Below are 11,347 nucleotides of genomic sequence, written 5' to 3' on the forward strand. Positions count from 1 at the left end.
AAAAGTTCAGACAGGGGCAACCCAAATGATCAAGGGAATGAAGAGGCTCCTCTGAGAAAAGGTTGCAGCGTTTAGGATTTTTTAGTTTGGAGAAAAGTATAATAATAATAATAATAATAATAATAATAATAATAATAATAATAATAATAATTTATACCCCACCCATCTGGCTGGGTTTCCCCAACCACTCCGGACACCAACCAACAATATTAAAAAGCCGACAAAACATCCATCATTTAAAAACTTCCCTGAACAGGGCTGCCTTCAGATGTCTTCTAAAATCAGATAGTTGTTTATTTCCTTGACATCTGGTGGGAGGGCGTTCCACAGGGTGGGCGCCACCACCGAGAAGGCCCTCTGCCCACTTCTTGCAGGAAGGGCACCGCCAGAAGGCCCTTGGAGCTGGACCTCAGTGTCTGGGCTGAATGATGGGGGTGGAAACGCTCCTTCAGGTATACTGGGCCGAAGCTGTGCCACATTTGCACCAGCTGCTGCTGCTGCTGCTAAGTACACAGGCCCAGGATCACAAGGTGTGTTGGATACTGAAGGTCAGAGATGGGTGGTGGTGTCAATTCAGCACGCTTGTCATCTGGGGTAAAGAGAAGGTTCAAATAAAGGACATCCCCCAGCTAGGTGGAGAGAGGACCTTGCCCTTTCTGGTTATTGATCAGACAGGAGAGATCAAGGGCATGGCCCGGGGCAGTGGGCATGAGCTGGCTTTCTCTGGAAAGGAAACAAGGCAGCGACGCCTCCCTATTAGCACCCAGAGTCACAGAATTGTAGAGTTGGAAGGAACCACGAGGGTCATCTAGTTCAACCTCCTGCAATGCGGAAATCCTTTGCCCAATGTGGGGCTCAAACCCACAGCCCTGAGATTAAGAGTCTCATGCTCTACTGACTCAGCTATCCCAGCTTTCTGTTGTAATGATGATAATAATAATAATAATAATAATAATAATAATAATAATAATAATAAGACGTGGGTGGCACTGTGGGTTAAACCACAGAGCCTAGGACTTGCCGATCAGAAGGTTGGCGGTTCGAATCCCCGCGATGGGATGAGCTCCCATTGCTCAGTCTCTGCTCCTGCCAACCTAGCAGTTCGAAAGCACGTCAAAGTGCAAGTAGATAAATAGGTACCACTCCGGCAGGAAGGTAAACTGTGTTTCCATGCGCTGCTCTGGTTCGCTAGAAGTGGCTTAGTCATGCTGGCCACATGACCCAGAAGCTGTACGCCGGCTCCCTCGGCCAGTCAAGCGAGATGGGCGCCACAACCCCAGAGTCGGTCACGACTGGACCTAATGGTCAGGGGTCCCTTTACCTTTAAATAATAATAATAATAATAATAATAATAATAATAATAATAAACACTGAAATACAATAGCCTATTAAACATTAAAAGCTTCCCTAAACAGGGCTGCCTTCAGATGTCTTCTAAAAATGGTGCAGTTATTTATCTCCTTGACATCTGATAGGAGGACATTCTACAGGGAGGGTGCCACTACCGAGAAGGCCCTCTGCCTGGGTCCCTGTAACTTGGCTTCTCGCATCGAGGGAACTGCCAGAAGGCCCTTCGGCATTGGACCTCAGTGTGTGGGCAGAACGTTGTAAGAATAAAAGAGCCCTCCTGGATGCAGCCAATGGCCCATCTAGTCCAGCGTCCTGTTCTCATGGTGGTTAACCAGATGCCTGTGGGGAAATCTGCAAGCAGGACCCCTAAGCACAATAACCCTCTCCCCTCCTGTAGCTTCCAGCAACTGGTATTCAGAAGCATTACTGCCTCTGACTATGGAGGCAGAGCACAGCCATCTTGGCTGGTAGCACCCATTGATAGCCTTCCCCTCTATGAATTTGTCAAGCCCACTTTGGGCCAAGTTAGTGGCCCACCCTGCCTCCTGTGGCAGTGAGTTCTGCAGTTCTCACTCCCCTGAATCTTCCCACATTCAGCTTCCTTGGATGCTTCCGTGTTCCAGTGTTATGAGAGGGAGGAAAACATTCCTCTGTCCACTTCCTCCATGTCGTGCCTCAGTTTGTAAGCTACTATCATGTCTCCTCTTACTCTTAGCAAGACCATATAACACCACCCCTGAAAGACCTACATTGGCTCCCAGTACATTTCCGAGCACAATCCAAAATGTTGGTGCTGACCTTTAAAGCCCTAAACGGCCTCAGCCTAGTATACCTGAAGGAGAATCTCCACACACACACACACCCGCCGTCGTTCAGCCCACACACTGAGGTCCAGCTCCGAGGGCCTTCTGGCCGTTTCCTCAGGGAAGTTCTTAATGTCTGATGTTCCACAATTTTTAATGTGCTGTAAGCCGCCCAGAATGGCTGGGGAAACCCAGCCAGATGGGCGGGGTATAAATAATAATAAGTTGTTGTTGTTGTTGTTGTTGTTGTTGTTGTTGTTGTTGTTGTTGTTGTGAACCTCAATCAGCCCTCACTTACCTGTCTTTCTGCTTACAACCAATCCAGGAGGTAATAGTGGCTGTCAGTTTCTTCCTGCTCCTTTGTCTTATTTTGTCCTTTGTGGAATTCAACAGGTAAGAGGAGGATGGGGACAATACAATTAATTAATTAATTAATTAATTACATTTATATCCCACTTTTTCCTCCAAGGAGCTCAAGGCAGCACACACAAATGTATTTCTCCTCCTCTAATCCCTACAACAGCCCTGTGCGCTAGGTTAGGTTGAGGCACAGTGAGAGGCCAAAGGTGAGCTTCATGGCCAAGTGGGTCTTAGCTTCCGAGAGAGAGGGAAGGATCCTGCATGCTCTGTCCCGCAGCAGACAGACAGACAGACAGAAACACGTTCTCCTCGGTGCCAAAATAAATACTAAATAATTTAAGCTGCTTTAATATATTTCTTTCACATCGTCTACAGTCCTTTAATAATTTAGCGCAACTTGTAATGGAAGCTGCATGGAGAGGTAAGCCAATCTTTTCCAGAAGCTCCGTGTTGACAGAAGAATGGGCAAGCTTTCGAGTTCACACAGGGTGCTTCATCTTTCAGGGAGGAAAGGAGGCGACCTCCTTTATGAACCAGTGATGATGCTGTACACTAATGCAATGATTCTCGACCCTTGTGCCAAAAGGGTCCGAATAAATTGAGTAAGATCTGGGTACCTTCTGAATATTTGTAAATCTAGTCCTGTGAAGCCAGTGTGGCCTGGTGGTTAGAGTGTCGGATTAGGACCTGGGAGACCAGGGTTCAAATTTCCACTCAGCCATGAAGCTCACTGTGTGATCTGGGGCCAGTCACTGCCTCTCGACCTGACCTACCTCACAGGGTTGTTGTGGAGATTAAACAAGGAGAGGGGGAACCATGTACCTTGAGCTTGGAGAAAAAGGTGGAATATAAATGCTTTTAAAAAAAATAATAATCTATAATTCAAGAATAGCTGTGAGTATAAGTGGCAAATACAGAAATGCAGGATCCCTTTTGTGATAATCATAACCACACCCCCTTCTAAGATTATACTACCTAAGATTGTAAAATAATATAATCTGATAATCAATCATAATTAGGGTGGCATTGCAAGTGTCAATTCATGTACAAACACACCTTGGAAGTTGAACGGAATCTGTTCCAGAAGTCCGTTCGACTTCCAAAATGTTCGGAAACCAAAGTGCGGCTTCTCATTGGCTGCAGGAAACAAACATTCGGCTTCCAAAACAAACATTCAGAAACCGGAATACTCACTTCCTGTTTTCAATTGTTTGGGAGCTGAAACATTCGGCAACTAAGCCATTCAAGATCCAAGATGCCTTTTAGCTACATCCACTATTTTCTGCGCACATAGATGGGCAAATGATTTGGAGTGTTCCAATGTCTTCTTTCAGAGTGACTTCGGGTTGTGTTTTTCTTTCCATTGTACATAACAGAACTTGCATCCCGTTGTCTTGAAACTAGAGAACCCTGTGTTTTGCGTGTTTCTAAATTGATTATCAGTCCTGCTCATTTTCTCGAGATTGACCCTAGGAACTGACTCACCCCCTTTTGCTCTGGTTGTTCCAATCAGCGCAAAGGGTGATAAGGCTTAGTGGCTTAAATGCTCCCCTTGCGTGCTGATTGGACGTCTCTAGGTACCTGGAGATCCAAGGCCACTACACTTCTTGGGTTAGCCAACACAGTGCCCACCAGACTTTGCTAACCCAGAAATAGTGCTTCAGGTTAAGAACTTTGCTTCAGGATGAGAACAGAAATTGTGCTCTGGCGGCACAGCGGCAGCAGGAGGCCCCATTAGCTAAAGTGGTGCTTCAGGTTAAGAACAGTTTCAGGTTAAGAACAGACCTCCGGAACGAATTAAGTACTTAACCTGAGGTACCACTGTATAAGACCTTACTTTTTTTATTTCAGGGATGATGGAAGTTATAGTCCAGCAGGGTTGTTGTGGGGATAACATGGCGAGGGGGAGAGCAAGCAAACACCCCCCATGAGCGGCAGGCCCTCCTCTTTCCAACTGCTTTCCACTCTCTGTCTCCAGCTTCAGACAAACGGGTGGTGACCTCATCCTGCCTGTTGCACAGCAGAGTTGGCCCGGGATTTGTCAGCGGCTGAGTCATGACCTCATTGGCTCAGTCTGAAGGTTTGAAACAAAACAAACCCCAGCTGAACAAAGCCGGAGGAATATGAGGCCTGGATACTAGGAAGCAAGAAATCAGCTGGCGTCCTCCCCTGCCCTTCCGGCAAGTCACAAGCAGCCTTCCCCAACCTGCCGCCCTTCCTCCATGCTTTGGACTACAACTCCCATCAGTCCCCAGCTAGCTCAGCCATGGGGCACTAAGGCTGGCTGGGGTTGATGGGAGATGGATTCCAGGACGTAGTTTCCCAGACCATGAAGACAGGGCTGTGTCCATTTCATCATGGCACAGCCAAATGTGGCCCAGGGCATAGAACCCAGGGTTGTTAGAATCTCAGCTTTTTATCCCCTTAAAATACCGTAACTGACAGAGCCAGTGGTGGTGTAGTGGTTGGTGTCAGACTAGGGCCAGGGAGACCAGAGTTCAAAATCTCCCACCCAGCCATGAAGTTCACATTCAGAGTCTCATCCTAACCTACCTCACAGGGTTCTTGTGAGGATACAATGTCTGTGAGGCAGGGTGAATTGTATATCACCTTGAGCTCCTTGGAGGAAAGGTGAGATATAAATGTAATAAATATAATTCCTTGCTTATTTATTTGTTTGTTTGTTTGTACAGAATTGCAGAGTTTGATGGGACCCCCCAGGGTCATCTAGTCCAACCCCCTCCAATGCAGGAATCTCAACACTTGGTCCCCCATCCAATTTGAAACCATACCGGACCCTGCTTAGCTTACCAACCTTCATCCATAGATCTCGGGGCAGTTCACAACATGAATATATGCAGTGCTTTCCCCCTAGAAAAAATAGGTGCCAGTACTCACCATGAAGTTGTTACAGTAAGTGCCAAATGAAAAAAATGGTGCTGGTACTGCATGCCACTGAGTACCCCCTGAAAATAAGCACCCATAGCACAGGAAAACAGATCTATCAAGCCAAAAAGCAAAACCTGGAGAAATATTGCAAACACATTTGTTGTGCTTGGTGGTACTAATTCACAAGTTTTACATCATTAATTATTATTTAACTAACTATCATTCTGATGGACAGAGACGTGGCAGAGACTTCCAGTCCGTTCCTCCTCCTCTTAATACCATTCTTGCCTGCTCACAGTAGTGCATTAGCGGAGGGGATGTGGGAGACAGGATTTTAATAAAGATTTTTTTGGGGGGGAGGGGAGTGCTTCTGGTCAGTTTTCCATCTGTAAAATGGGTCTCATTTAAGGCAAGGCTGCGTGTGGTGGTGGAGAGCCCCCCTGTGGGGATGGGGGCCTTGGTGGCTGCCCTAAACTACCAACCCCCCCACCCCAGAGGCACCCAATTCTATTCATTTGAAGCAACTTCTCTGAGCCCTTCATCTCTCCCCCCCTTCCGCTTCCATCTTTTCCCATTATGTTCTCCTTCTAATGTAACATCTGGCAACGGCTTGCACCTTGGCAAAGGAAGCCCCCCCCCCATCTCCTTTGCGGCTACACTTCTGGCTGGCAAAGCACTCAGATCTATTATTTTTCAAAGGAGAGGAAAAACCCAACAGAGTGGAACTGTATCCTGTAAAATGCTACCACCTGCTGTTGAGATGCCTCTGTGCAGAAGGAAAGGGCTGTAGCTCAGTGGTAGAGCATCTGCTTTGCATGCAGAAGGTCCCAGGTTCAATCCCCAAAATCTCCAGGCAGGGCTGGAAAAGAGATTGCTGCCTGTAAACCCTGGAGAGCTGCTGCCAGTTGGTGCAGGCAATATTGACCTGGATGAACTAATAGGTCTGGCTTAGTATGCTTCCTATTTAATTCAACTCAGTTTTTAAAAAGAACAATAAGGACTAGAATATTAATTTCTCTTTAGGGGAAGGGTGGTAGCTCAGGGGGCAGAACACCTGCTTTGCAAGCAGAAAGTATTCGGGAGCTATGGTTGGGATGTACCTTCAACACATTTATCGCATTGTACAAATGGAGTTGTGGGTTGCTGGCCTGCCAGGGCCTACGGCCAAGCAGTGTAGTTTCACAACTGAACACACACGCCTCTCTCCCGGGACTAATTTTGTTCCTTGAAACTTGGGACTCGGCTGAAAACTTGTCTTAAGCCACAGTTTATTGGGCTTCATTAACTGTGGTTTGTTCCTAAGTCACAAGTAGCTATGGTTGGTTTGTAGAATAGAAAGCCATGTTTTAATCTGTCATTAAAAGCCCAGTAGATGTGATCATAAGGGATGTGGGTGGCGCTATGGGTTAAACCACTAAGCCTAGGACTTGCTGATCAGAAGGTCGGCGGTTCGAATCCTCGCAACGGGGTGAGCTCCTGTTGTTCGGTCCCTGCTCCTGCCAACCTAGCAGTTTGAAGGCACATCAAAGTGCAAGTAGATAAATAGGTACCACTCTGGCGGGAAGGTAAATGGCGTTTCCATGTGCTGCTCTGGTTCACCAGAAGCGAGTTAGTCATGCTGGCCACGTGACCCGGAAGCTGTACGCTGGCTCCCTCGGCCAATAAAGCAAGATGAGCGCTGCAACCCCAGAGTCGGCCACGACTGGACCTAATGGTCAGAGGTCCCGTTACCTTTACCTTAGATTTGATCATAATAATAAAAAGCTTCCTTAGCTCTAACCAGACGTTCAGCTAAGTTAGGGAGAGATCTGTTCCTGCCTCCTCTGTATCATTTACTGGAAAAAGAGCAACACATCAACACATGAAAGAACAGAGTACAGCGCTTCAATTATTAAGCAGCAATCGAGCCCTTTCAATGTACCCAAGCCAGGTTCCTCGCAGACAAAAGCAATGCTAGGAAACGCTTTCTGTGATTAAAGCGCATGGGGCGCACGACCAATGCAGCATGCACATTTCAAACTCTGGCCATAGTTAGGGTAAGTGGATAAAGAACATTACAGAGCAAAATGTGACGAAAACAGGGCTCTGCTGCACGTAGCTTAAAAGGTGAATTCAAAACAGTGGAGGAGGAAAAAGGGGGACCCATTAGAAACCCAGACACATGAAGAATAGGAACATAAGCAGCTGTCTTTGGTCCATCTAACCCATAGGGGATGATTCCTGTGCTACCTGGACACCGAACTGGGGACTTCTGCATGCAAAGCAGATGATTTATTATCAAGCTACAGTCGTTCCCCATCGCTCCATCTAGCTAAATATTGTCTACACTGACTGGCAGCAGCTCCTCTGGGTTCCTTGTGGGGGTCTCTTCCAGTCCTGCCTGGAGATTAAACCTGGGACCTTCTGGATGCAAAGCAGGTGCTCTGCTACGGAGCCATGGTCCTTTGCTCTAAATGTGTGGAGGAACAGTGCCAGGAAACTGCCTTATAATTGCAGAGTTGTATGGAAGGAGAGCAGAGGCCATAATCCATGCAGCTTCCTTCCCTGTGTCACTGCCCTCCTGCCACAGTCCCAGGTAGCTCATCCATGGACGTCCCAGGACCACCATCCTCCAATGACTTTGCAAACGGAACTGGAAGGCGATAGGAATCTGTACAGCTAGCTTTCTTGACACTGACTGGCAGCAGCTCTCCATAGTTCCAGGCCCAGCTCTGCCTGGAGATACCAGGGGTGAATGCCACAGCAGGGGAGGGAAACCCTATTAATTTCCAATTCTGCAGCATTTTGTGTCCAAAGCAATTTCTCTTTCATTTGGCTCCTTTCTTCTTTCCCTGATTGATGAAGAGCTCCAAAACCTTTGCCTGTTGGTTGGTGCTGGCCTGCCATCATCACAGAGAGGTCACATGACACCCCCCCCCCCAAAGCATGACATGGCAGCTTTCTGGGTGGGAAGCGATGATGTCATGGCAACATCATTCATCATTGTGCAGGACTTCTCATGATGTTGCCAGCCAAACTCTAGAGGCTCAGGGCTTAATTGTTTGACATGAGATAGTCAACATATAATACTAGTGAGATGAAATCTATTTAAGAAAAGATATTTTCCGGAAGTTAGAGCAGGAAGGTTTAAGTGTGCCCATGTGTCCCCAGAGCTTGAAATAATTTTGCTTTAGATGGTTTTCAGCTACGGAACATTTCTGTAAGCTGCTCTCATCCCTTCAAGCTCCGGGAAGGCAAAGCTTACATAATGAGGGTGGTGTATCTCTGATCTAGCACGGATGGTACTTCTAAAACTAACAAGCTGCTTTTGTGCTTCTTTTGATGAAGAACAGCTTGCACCAAATTTAGATGAAACAGAAATGCTACCTTCTTTGTTTATTGTGCACCTGTGGTATTCTTAGCTCTCTCTCTTTTAACATTAGAGGTCTGGGTGCGGAAACCCAGGCCTGGGGGGCAAGTCCCTGATTTAGAATATTTCCCCCCTATCATAACATTTATATACCACTTGGGGTTTTTTTAAAGCACCCTCAAAGGTGATATTGAACTGTGAAAATACAGTTCTTGGTTTGCCTGGAGGATAGAAAAAAAGGTGTAGAAACCAGCTTACTGAATGACCGGGGGGGGGGGCGGGGGCGGATATTTACATGCATTGCTCCGTCCAGTTTGGCCTCTGGCCCCACCCACCACTGGTATGTGACACACACCCACACCCACAAAAGTTGCCAATAAAGAATTAAGGTTCTCAGCCACTCCAAGTTGGGAGCCACAGCAGGGCCAGAGCATTTATGTATTTACAAACAATATTCTTGGGCATCTGCTTGTCAGGATTTCTCAGCTGTAGTACTGTTCTGTCACATTCCATCAGGTTCCAGGGAATGAGTGCCCGACCCGATTAAGTCATCTGGACGACAGAGCTGAAGGGGAAAGGTTTCCTTAGCCCCTGACAATCCTCTATGGATTCTTAGACACACAGGGCAGGGCAAAAACAGGCAGTTGCAGGAAGCTACTTTATACAGATCGGTCCACCCAGTTTAGTACTGCCTACACTGACTGGCAGCAGCTGCGAAGGGTTCAGTACAGGGATCTTTCCCAGCCCTGCCTGGAGATGCCGAAGATTGAACCTGGGACCTTTTGAGTACAAACTAGATGCTCCACAGCTAAACTATGACCCTTCTCTGCTAAAAACGAAGCAAGAATCTAGTCCTCATGATTCTGAATGAAGGGATCATTTAAAGGAGAAACCATTGGATCCCTTAGGGACTGCCCACAATGACTGGTAGGCAAGGGAACATCGCCAGCCCTACCATGAAATGCCAGGGATTGAAATGGAGACCTTCTGCATTCAAGGCAAATGCCCGCCACTGAACTATGGTCCTTCACTCTCAATAGACCTAGCCCAGTTTTGCCGAACCCGAATGACAACTGTTCTCTGGGGTTCTCAGCAAGTAATCTTCCCAGCCCTGCTTGGGAGATGCTGCGGGTGGATCTTGGGACCTTCTGCATACAAAGCAGATGTCTACCGCCTGTGGTCCAGCCTTTCAGGCGCACCAGAAAATCAAAGCCCACGGCGGAAGCTTATTCTGACATAGCTCAAAAATAATGCTGCACTTCCAAATGACAAACTGCCACCTGGTGGTCATACCACCAAAAGCCACTAGTCCCAGGTTTTCCCTCCACCAGCATCAATTAAAAAACAAAAAAACCCACCCAAAACCAAGATTTAAAAGCAAATGAGCTAGAATCCAAGGTGGTTCTTGAAGAGTAAGCTTCACTGGCTCAAAGAAGTTGGCTGCCTTTAATTGGAGGACAAGAAACTATTTCATACCCAGTCAGGCCATGGATACCTATCACAGTATTGATTCTTCCACATGTTGCTAACTGCAACTCCCACCATCCCTGCCCATTGGCTATTCTTGCAGGGGCTGATGGGATTGTGGTTTACCAACATCTGGCAGTACGAAGATCTTTCATCTAGATATCTATGATTGTTAAAGCAGGGTCCTTTTACCATCCCTACCTGGAAATGCCAGTAGTTGAACCTGGGACATTCTGCATGCAAAGCAGGTGCCCTAGTACTGAATGACAGGCAATTTTATTTTGGGACTTGATACAGCAAGGGCAGCTGTAAACTGATGGGTTGTTTACAGTATTATTAGATTTGTATTGTTTAAAATGTTTTCGTCCGTTCTATATTTCTGTATTGCTGGGTATCACTTTGGTATTTTGTGGAAGTATGAACACTTTCATAAATAAGAAAAACAGCACAATGGCAAATCTGATTTACTGCATAGGTTCCATGATATAACCAGCCCCAGAATCATGTGTAAGGATCCTGGCTATGCTTTCGTAATAGGTTTGGTCGCATAGCACAGAACTGAGTTGGCTTGCAGATCTTGTTTTATAAGGTTGTTTTTTAAAAGCTCTCCCCCAGTGGTGTGAGTTGGACTGATTTTTGCTGAGACACTCTTAAGATATACTCCAAAGTGCAATTACCATCAGCGCCCACCCCATTCCTCCTCTGTTCCTAGAAGATGCAATAGATTTGCAGCTTAATTTCTTCCTCCCACTACACAGGAACCATAGGAGAGCACATTGAAAGGTAGGCAGCCGCACAGATTGGTAGTCTTTCAAGGCTGCTAAATGTGAGGATGAAGGGTTGTAAAAACTTATTGTATACTTATTGCAGAAGTGACAGAATTTCAAATTCAAAAACACTCTTAAGCCAGGAGACCTGAATACATTCTTCTAGTTTGTGTCTACACCAGTCAAGGAACAGAGACAACAAATGCATGTATAATTGACACTGCACTAAGCACAGGCTCCTCTAATCAACACCTTTAGCATGCTTGTGCTATCTGCTGTCCAGCTTTGCAGAGGTCTTACCTGCTAAGCATGGTAGAGATCAAATAGTTTCTGATAAAACCTTCTAGCAGTCAGCCTGGGCA

The sequence above is a fragment of the Podarcis cretensis genome (assembly GCF_951804945.1).
Source record: "Podarcis cretensis genome assembly, chromosome: 16".
Classification (NCBI taxonomy): domain Eukaryota; kingdom Metazoa; phylum Chordata; class Lepidosauria; order Squamata; family Lacertidae; genus Podarcis; species Podarcis cretensis.